The sequence below is a fragment of the Vulpes lagopus genome, chromosome 16 (genome assembly GCF_018345385.1).
Source record: "Vulpes lagopus strain Blue_001 chromosome 16, ASM1834538v1, whole genome shotgun sequence".
Lineage (NCBI taxonomy): Eukaryota > Metazoa > Chordata > Mammalia > Carnivora > Canidae > Vulpes > Vulpes lagopus.
Window position 1 is genome coordinate 3,190,148 of NC_054839.1, and position 9,170 is coordinate 3,199,317.

Genomic DNA, 9,170 nt, shown 5'->3' on the forward strand with positions numbered 1-9,170 from the left:
ACCCAGAGGAGGCTCTGCAAACTCCCCTGCTGGGCCAATGTAAGGGGCCCACTTTCAGACTCACCAGCCTTGGTCCCTTCCAGGACAATGTCTCACATAGAGGAGAATGTGCCAGGGATAGAATCCAGAATGAGGGACCCCTGGGTGGTTTAGTGATTGAGCGTCTGTCTTTGGCTCAGGTCCTGATCCTGGGGTCCTGGGATCGAGTCCTGCATCGAGCTCCCTGCATGGAGCCTGCTTCTCCCTCTGCCTGTGTCTCTGCCTCTCTCTGTGTGTCTCTCATGAATAAATAAATAAAATCTTAAGAAAAAAAAAAAAGAATCCAGAATGGGCAGGATAGAGATATCCAGAGAAAAGGGGAGGTGAGGGTGGTGAACACAGCTGGGGGGTGTCTCACCAGGGTCCACCCTTACCCTGGTGGCTGAGGCAGACAACAGGAGGAGCTCCAGAGCCAGCAAGCTGGCAGAGCTCTTGGACCCCCGTCTCCCACCCCTAACTCAGAAAAAACCCTCCCAGGTAAAAATCAGCCACAGCAAAGGCTCACAGTATAATTCTGTTCAAAGTTAGTCTCAGGAAAAGGAGAATACGGAACAGAAGAAAGTTCCTGCAATAGTGAGGCTAGACCTGAAACATGCATCCACAGGCTGACGGGAAAGAAAACACACTCTACCTCAGCGAAAACTAAAAGATGCGGAGTAAGTAACAGAAGACATGGAAGATCAACACAAATCAGAATGCGGAAAATTCAGGAGTGTGCCGACAGCGTTCAGGGAGGGATTGCAATTAAGAGAAACTTTCTTTTAGAAAGGAGACCCGAATGAGAAGAAATATGAGGACTTCATAGAAGGTGAAAAGGAAGAAAAGTTTGGCATCAAAAGGAAGGGATCCAAGAAAAGGTGGAAAAACGTAGACTGCAGGCAAAGGAGATTCAAAATAAGTATCACGGAATTTCCCCCAGAAGGAAGCAACAGAAGGGTAAACACGCAGCTCCGTCCACTTTTCCTGGACGACAGCGAAGACCCAGCTGCCCCCAGAGCTGCCGACTACCAGCAGGACCGGACCGGGCGGCGGGAGCGAGCCTGTGGCCGCCTGCCTTTCCCTGGGTGAGTGAGGACGGCGTCGGGGTTGGACAACAGCGACAGGGGAAAACCCAACCATGAGAGTCAAAATTGCAAAACTGTACTTTGTGTTGAAAGGTGGAAGCGTGAGGGTACTAGCATGAGGGTACTTAGGATTAAGGATTAGGATTCGGTCCCTCCCTCCAGAAGAGGGGTCAGTGCACTAAGTGGGGATTGCCCATTTAGCACATTCTCTCCCCACCCCACCCCCAGCCTTGTCCAGAGATCGGTTGTGGGGAGAGGGCACCCAGCAGCACAGCAAGACGAGCTGGCTCCCACGGCAGTAAATCAGGAAGCTTCCAGGGCAACCCCAGCTGAGTGGCAAGAACAGTTTCCCCCCTTAATTAAAAGAAAACAAATCTGTGTGGGCTGCAGTGTTTACTTATTACTATTGACACTTATTTTCTGTTTGGAAATGTCTTCGGATTCAGGGAATCGATAATGCTCACACCTACCCTCCTCTCTTGTAAGGGCAGTTCTGATATTCCGGTAACAAATAATACCATTTCCTGGTCACAGCCTCACTCACTGGGGCACTTGGGAACATTCCCCGACCCTCTCAAAACAAGAACCCATGCGATTCAATAGGATGCAGAATTGCAAATATTCTTCAGGCATGAAAAATAAAGTATGAAGATGTTTTGAGAAGTTCCTTTGAGGAGCAGAAACTCTAAAAACAGCTAACTGCTCTGGTGCTGCGGCTGGTCATTCAGTGAGCTCGCTCTGTGTAGCACTAAACAGTAAATGTACTGGTGAGGATAGTTTGATAGTTCTCTGAAAGGCAATTGAAAATGATAGAAAATTAAGTTTTCCACCTTTTAGATCAGAGAATCTAACCATATGTGCATTTAAGTATGAAATTTCCCCAACAGAGGAACTTAACAAAGGAAATAACTTTTTTTGTACTTGAAATAAGATTGGAAAGAAATAAGCAAGAGTTATTTACTTTATTGCCTAAGAAGTTAGCAAACTCTGAAGTCCTATAGGTAGTTTTCCACAAAGGGCATTGTAAGTAAGAGGATTATCAGAGAGGGTATAACAATTAACCCAAATGAGGAAATGTTTGGCAAAGAGGGTGTGTAAAATTTCCCCGTGACTTATAATTCCACAGCACATAAGTGGTTTCTTTTTTTTTTTTTTTTTAAGATTTTATTTATTTATTTGAGAGAGAGAGAGAGAGCTCACAAGCAGGAGAGGGAGGAGCAGACTCCCTGCTGAGCAGAGAGATGGACGCGGGACTCCATCCCAGGCTGCTGGGATCACAACCTGAGCCGAAGGCAGACACTTAATCCACTGAGCCCCCCAGGTGCCCCCATGAATGGTTTCTTTTTTAAAAATTTTATTTATTTATTCATGAGAGACACACACACACACACACACACACACACAGAGAGAGAGAGAGAGAGAGAGGCACAGACACGGGCAGAGGGAGAAGCAGGCTCCATACAGGGAGCCTGACGTGGGACTCGATCCTGGGTCTCCAGGACCACACCCTGGACTGAAAGTGCGGCACTAAGCCACTGAGCCACCCAGGCTGCCCCCATAAATGGTTTCTTAAGAAATAATATATCACACTGAAATCATATACTAATATTGATTTTTAAATATTACGTTTAATTTTTGAACTTTGTTGGTAGATGCTAGAGTATAGCAATATCCTAATGACTTATGTTGCTTTTATGGAAATTAAAGGACAATAGGAAATAAGCAGCTATTTTTCATGAATACTCACGGAGAGGAACAGTCTGATGCCTTGTCCTCATTAATACCTTCTTTCCAATCTCACCAGCATCCATCTAGTTGGGGGTTTAGCCCCCAGGACAGCTCTGCTTATCTTCTCATTGGCCATATTCACAAAGCCAAGCCCCTCCTCCACCAGCAGCACCTGCTACTTTGTGGCTGGAGGCATCTCTTGTCAGGAATCTTGAGAATCTGCATCTGATTCAGGTCTGTATGCATGAAGGTGCATCAGAACATTTTAGTCTTTTTTTAAATAAATTTATTTTTTATTGGTGTTCAATTTATCAACATACAGAATAACACCCAGTGCTCATTCCGTCAAGTGCCCACCTCAGTGCCCGTCACCCAGTCACCCCCACCCCCCGCCCACCTCCCTTTCCACCACCCCTAGTTCGTTTCCCAGAGTTAAGAGTCTCTCATGTTCTGTCTCCCTTTCTGATATTTCCCACACATTTTTTCTCCTTTCCCCTTTATTCCATTTCACTATTTTTTATATTCCCCAAATGAATGAGACCATATAATGTTTGTCCTTCTCCGATTGACTTACTTCACTCAGCATAATACCCTCCAGTTCCATCCACGTTGAAGCAAATGGTGGGTATTTGTCGTTTCTAATGGCTGAGGAATATTCCATTGTATACATAAACCACATCTTCTTTATCCATTCATCTTTCGATGGACACCGAGGCTCCTTCCACAGTTTGGCTATTGTGGACATTGCTGCTACAAACATCGGGGTGCAGGTGTCCCGGCGTTTCACTGCATCTGTATCTTTGGGGTAAATCCCCAGCAGTGCAATTGCTGGGTCGTAGGGCAGGTCTATTTTTAACTCTTTGAGGAACCTCCACACAGTTTTCCAGAGTGGCTGCACCAGTTCCCATTCCCACCAACAGTGCAAGAGGGCTCCCCTTTCTCCACATCCTCTCCAACATTTGTGGTTTCCTGCCTTTTTAATTTTCCCCATTCTCACTGGTGTGAGGTGGTATCTCATTGTGGTTTGCTAGAACTCATTTTAGTCTTTTTTCTAAAACCATTTGTGACAACATGATGGACCTTGAGGATCTTCTGCTAAATGAGACGTCAGGCAGGGAAAGACACACATTCCATGATCTCACACGTGAACTCTAAAAGAGCCGAACAGAGACTAGGATGCTGGCTCCGAGGGCTGGAGGTGGGGGAAATGGGGAGATGTCGATCACAGGGCCAAACGTCCAGCTAGCTGATGAATTAGTCCTGGAGATGCAGTGTGCAGCAGAGATGACAGTCAACAGCGCTGTGCTATAAACTTCAGAGTTGCTAAGAGACTAGATCTTAATTGTTCTCCCACAGAAAAGAAATGTAGCAGAGGCGTTAGCTAACACTGTGGCAGTAATCATTGCAATACATAAATGCATCAGGTCAACGCTACTGCACCTGAAGTTTACACAGTGTCATCTGCCAATTATATTACAATAAGAACAAATAAATAAAGACAGTGAGTGACTTTTTGTCCCGAAGTTACATCCAGGTTCATGCCTCTACCTCCCAAGAGAAATGGTGACATTTCAGAAAAACCTGGCCACTTTTACTGAAGAATGAGGAGCAGTGTCTGTGCATCTGGGAATACTATATATTGAAACCAGCTCCAGCTTGGCAGCATTCTGCTAATGGAAGAATCATCTATACCTTGTTACCACGGAATTGCTACCAGCGTGTTGTATAACTAACTCTTAGCACACCCAACCAGCCTTGTGTGCGTTAAGTATCAATGGTTATCTACTAGGAGATTTTTGTTTCAATCACAAAGTAAACTCATAACTTGGGTGTGTTCTACACCCCTTGGACCCACCAAAAAGCAGGGTTGAACAAGAGGGCAAGAACAGGTGCTACAAAGTGTGTTCTCAGCTGGCATGCTGGAGAAGCAATTAGATCATAAAGAATTCCTGGTATTTTAGGAAACACTTGTGCAGCTTTAAAATTTTGTTTGGTTTTCTTTTGCTGCCTAAGTTTGCCATCTCCGAGATTGCTTTGCCCTTTCACTAAACATTCAGAACAATAGGAAAAAAGTTGCAGTTCTGGCCTATTATTATTTTTTTAAAGAGACTTGTTATAAGTTAGACCCACTGTAATGGTGGGCTTTATCATGAGGCTGTGTGGGGCATGAAAAGAGAGCAGATTGTGGGCTGACAAACCTGCATTTAAATTGCAGCTCCAGGACTTATTAGCTGAGTGACTCTAAGTGGGTTGGTTGACTTCTCTGAGCTTCTATCTCATTCTCTGAAAAAACACGGATGACTACAGCCCCCTGCTGATTTATAGAAGAGAATCAAAGGAGACCCAGGACACCGGGTAAGCACTCAGGAAGTCTTCCTCTCCTTACTTCCCATGCATCCTTTACTCAGCCTTGCTACCTTTGACCACGGATAATTGAACGTGGGCTGTGGTTTTACGTATTTTGATATTTTAACGATCCTGCATAATGTCCAGGACTGTGCCGAGCGGCGCCTGGCAGGGAGGGTTGGGCTATGGGGCCTGGGCTTGCTGCCCTCCAGGAGGCGAGCTGGACCAGCCAGCTCAGGGACAGCCGAGCTGAGGGAGCAGCTCTCCCTCCCGCTCCCGCCCTGCCCCCACCACTGGGGTTCCGAGCCCTGCCACCTGCCAGCCCGGGTCTCCCCACTGCAGAGTTTCTCTCTTCCTGTCTTGGGTTTCATGCCGGGCAGCGAGGGGGGTGGCCCTCGCGCTGGTGGTTTCTCTCATGGCACCACACATAACTCATGTCCTTCCCAAATATGGGAAAGGCTGAATTGCCCCTGAAGCGCTGCTGCCGGCTCACAGGCTAATATTTGCACACGTTCTGAGACCAGTTTTGTTTCTTATGAACTATCTGAGTAACACGCACTAGATGAATTTCATTCAAGTGACTTTTACAAAAGGATCTGGTGTTTTTTTCTTACAACAGAAAAAAAAAGTATTGCACATTTTAAAATAAAAAACTAACAGGAGATAGAAAGCAGCTGAGTGGTGGCTGGGTAGGTGAAGAAGCTTGATGTTAATTTAGCTGACACCCAAGGGTTTACCTTCTCCAGGGCTCAGGCTGGACACCTCGGTATGTAAGATTTCTTCAAGGACTACAGTTATGTCTGCATGACATTAGGCCTCACACGACTGGGACGATGGGGGCGGCCGGGGGTGTGTGTGTGAAGAGACTAGGTCCAGTGATTCATATCCTGGAGCATTTTTGCAAAATGAAATGCAGCAATGAGAGGTAGTGTTCCAAACCGTCCCTGTAAGACAGCAGTTGGGACCTAGCTCACCACGCTATTTTTAATAAATGAGGTCACAGAGTATTTATATGCACCCTTGGGGCAGGCCCCTGATTGAAACAGGAACCAACAAACTTACACTTTAGTGACCCCACCACTCTCAAACTTCCAGTTTCATTACATTTAGAACATTGTGTTATTTGGGGACAAAGCGGTAAAGAAGTGACGCAAAAGAAAGAAAACAAATGCACGAAGAAAGGGTTTTCTCTTCACCTGCCTCCAAGAATGTTGTCATTTGTTCCATTTAAGAAGAGAAGACAGATAAGCAAACCATGGTACCAACAATGGAATATTATTCGAGGATAAAAAGGAATGAGCTCTCCATGCACAAAAAGATATGGAGGAAACGTCAATGCACATCAGTGGATGGAAGATGCCAGTCACACGCCATATGATTCCAACTATGGGACATTCAAGAAAAGGCGACATGATGCACACAGCAAAAGATCAGGGGGTGCCAGGGGTCACAGGGGAGACACGGATGAGCAGGTGGACTACAGAGGATTTTTAGGGCTGTGGAAGAGTCTGTTCATGACCATAATGGCAGATACGTGTCATATTACACATTTGTCAGAACTTACAGAAGGCGTGACACTCAGAGTGAACCTTAATGCACAGGTGGATTTAGTTATTGGGGAAGTTTATCAACACTGGCTCATCCATTGTCTTAAACCATCCAGGATGTTAACAATAGGAAGGAGTGTCAGGAATGTAGGTTATTTAGGGGATATATGAGAACACTCTATGTTTCAGACAATTTTCCTATAAACTTAAAACTGCACAAAAAATACAGTCTATTAAGTTTTTTAAAGGGAAGCAGCTATTGGCAACTTGGGATTTCTTAGGGCTGTCCTCTGTGCTCTACAGGGAATCCTTGGGGCCATTTGCTTCTGGCCCCGTGCTCTGCCATTTCCTTGCCTCTGTCTCCCGGGGAACCTAGCAGCACTTCTGTTCCTGTATCATCCCTGGCCTGGCACAGTGTCCACCAGGAAAATGAGTGCCAGGCCAGGGCTCGAGCCTACTCTGGAAGCTTGAAGCTCTTACTCCACTTGGCTCTCTAGTGAGAAGTCCTTTTGGGTGACTTTAGTGAAAAAGCAACACTTTCTGCTATGAGTGGAGCATGGGCTGTTTCTCTTTTCTTCAAGATGACCCACCTGGGGATGAGTTATAAAGCACTGGCATTTGTACAGATGTGTGTCCATGTTGTAGTGGGCCCTCGGCCCTGGAGGGAGGCACGTGAAAGGCACCCCCTGGCCCTGACACTGACAGAACCCTAGGCTATGGGCATTTCCTGGCCATCTTCTAAGTGCCAACCAAGCTCTGTACCAGGCAGGGGATGGACACAGTGGGGGTCAGATCTACCCCTGGGAGACTGGGAAGGAAGGATGGACCCAGCGACACAGGAGGGGCCATGCAGACAAAGAAAATCTACATAAAGGGGTATGTGGGGCCAGCCCCCCAGGAAGGCAGGACAGGAAAGCTCTCCATGGTTCCAGGCAGCACCCAGCTCTGGCCCCACAGATGCTCTCTCTGCAGCCCCCAGGCACCAAGTAGCTGTTCCCTGTGCCTGCTCACCCTCCAGCTCAGATCAGATGTCCCAGTGGCACCACAGGGAGAGTTCAGGGCAGGTGAGGACCCTGATTCACCCTCTAGTTCTCACTCTCTGGGATCTTGCATGGATTATGCTTCAAGGGACCTTTGCCAAAGCTCTTCAGGGCAGTTACATTACATTCGGAGCAAGCCTGGGAGTCACCATGACATCTAGCTCATTCTAACTCCTCTCGTCATGTAGATTCAAGGCTGGAAGGAGTCTCTGAAAGCCTCCATATTCTCTAAAGCTTAGGAAAAGGGGGCACCAGGAGGCTAAGTCTAGGTAGAGTTTTCCCCGTGCCACAGACACATTTCTCAGAAGCAGGGCAAGGAGAACAGAGAAGTGGTACGGAACGATCACCTCATTCGGGAAAAATCAGTCTTGAGCAATGTCAAGGGCACAAATCCTCTTTGAGACAAGCACATAGATTACCACGTATGTCCATAAGCCCAACCATTCTCTGAATGCCACCTACACTTCCTTGTCGCCAATTTACCTGGCCACAGAGCACAGGTATGGGGACTTGTTCCATCATGGGACATCTCCCACAAGGGTGACTGCGGGTAGGTCACCACCACTGCCCCTTCAGCAGTGAGCTGCGGGGGTGCTGACCAGAATCCCCAGGGCAGGTCCCAATCATCCAGGAACTACGGGAGCAGTGTCCACTGAAGCAAGCCTTATTTTACCTTGATTTACCTCTTGGGCATTATCTGTTGTTTTCTGTTTGTTTTATTAGTTTCCAGTTTTCTTCACTGCCTTGGATACACTGAAAGGCTCTGCCATACGGCTGTAGCAGGTGCAAAGCTGAAAAAGAATACTGGTCACCAACATTACAGGGTGGATGAGACGGTACAACCTCTTCAAGCAAAAAGTGTCTAAGGAGGGCAGATCTAAACGGTTTTTCCAAGACCAAAAAAAAAAAACCCAGAAAAAAATCCCCTGTAATATTAAAATATTAATTTTATGATTCCAAACTCTTAAACCAGTTTTGTAATTATGAAAAAGGGAAGTTTTGCCTTGCTCTGTGTGTGTGTGCGTGTGTGTGTGTGTGTGTGTGCCAGTTCTGCTATCACTAATGTTATACGTTGGCAGTAAACTCCATGAGTTCTTGATTGTGTCTGTACTGGTTCCAGCCACATCCAGAAAGAAAGAGCCCAGGGGAGCGGGGTTGGGGGGGATGGGAGGTGGCCGTGGGCCGCAGAGCCCTGAGCACGCAAGCCAGCTGCACATCTCCGGTTACAGCCCTGAAGCGGCTGCAGTGTAAACGTCACCGCCCAGAGCCCAGAGCAAGCAGAGATTCTTCTCAGAGCAGAGAACGAGGCGAAATAGAACTGGCTGCAATTGCTTCCAGCAACTCCGAGGCGCTCGCCGGAGAGGTTCCCACCAGGTTTGCAAGCAGGTGGCTGCGCAACCACACTC

The 9,170-nt window shown here is 47.0% G+C and overlaps 1 long non-coding RNA gene across 2 annotated transcripts; it reads left to right on the plus strand.

The window, feature by feature from the left end:
• Window positions 1-476: 476 nt before the first annotated feature.
• Window positions 477-8,716, plus strand: LOC121476875. 2 transcript variants are annotated; one of them, XR_005984053.1, is made up of 3 exons: window positions 477-1,103; window positions 5,047-5,186; window positions 8,488-8,716. It is a non-coding gene; the product is annotated as an uncharacterized LOC121476875 (long non-coding RNA). The 2 variants fall into 2 exon arrangements; XR_005984054.1 differs by lacking the exon at window positions 477-1,103 and adding an exon at window positions 2,885-3,065.
• Window positions 8,717-9,170: the final 454 nt, after the last annotated feature.